This window comes from Ursus maritimus, unplaced genomic scaffold (genome assembly GCF_017311325.1).
Source record: "Ursus maritimus isolate PB19 unplaced genomic scaffold, ASM1731132v1 scaffold_9, whole genome shotgun sequence".
NCBI lineage: Eukaryota > Metazoa > Chordata > Mammalia > Carnivora > Ursidae > Ursus > Ursus maritimus.
In genome coordinates, this window is record NW_024427107.1 from 62,804,729 (window position 1) to 62,805,631 (window position 903).

The following is a 903-nucleotide window of genomic DNA, read 5'->3' on the forward strand; positions in this document are numbered from 1 at the left end:
AAGATTGAAATTATATAATAAATTATGTGGCAAAACTAGCACCAGAACACATCTGAGCATCTTAAACAGCCTTAAAAAAAATCCTTTCTGATCTTTTTAAAATGTAACCCTGACTTAAACTGGTATTCAAGGCATCTTGGCTTTTTTTCTGTCACTTTTACAGAAAGCGTATTTTGGGCAAAACATAAAGTATATTTTATTTTAGTATTTTAGCAAATTAGGGCTGGATGACAGAAGAAAAGTGCAGACAAATGTAAGAAAAGCTGTAAATTGTAAAACTGATCATTTTCTGAGTGGAAAAGGCAAGTGGGAGGTTTGGGTTATGTAGAAAATGGTATATATATCCTATTTGGTATTATGTTATATTCTATTAAAGCTCTTCTTTGTCAGAATTTAATAAATCACTTTTTATATCCTTTTTCTCTTTCCAGTGCTGTCATGCCCAACATGGGGGTTGAACTCATGACCTGAGATCAAGAGTCACATGCTCTACCAACTGAGCCAGCCAGGCACTCCCATATATTTCTTGATTTAGCCAAAAAAGAAAGAAGGTGGTCAAGCTTTGCAACAATGAAATCAGTTAGAGTCAGCAATATGCCATATTTTATCAACTATAATACATGTATGCATAACTATTTTTAAATTATTAAAATAAAGCCAAAAGGTGGACATCTATATACCAACTTTATGACAAAGTTGTGGTTTTCAACCAGAATATCTCTGGGAGAGATATCTGGGTCATAAGAATAGAGTAAACCAGAAAAGTGGGCCAGGGACAGTCCTGGCAGTTTGGATACCTGTGATTAGGAAAATCTACTTGCGAAACAATAGACCTTATGACACATGGAAAAAAATGAGAGAGATACTATTTTTTCAGGAGACATTAATTATCCTAAAAATTTA

General features: G+C 33.6%; 1 non-coding gene across 1 annotated transcript; it reads right to left on the reverse strand.

Moving 5' to 3' along the window:
• Positions 1 to 439: 439 nt before the first annotated feature.
• TRNAK-CUU lies at positions 440 to 511 on the reverse strand. The gene has a single exon. It is a non-coding gene; the product is annotated as a tRNA-Lys (tRNA).
• Between the last annotated feature and the right edge of the window lie 392 nt (positions 512 to 903).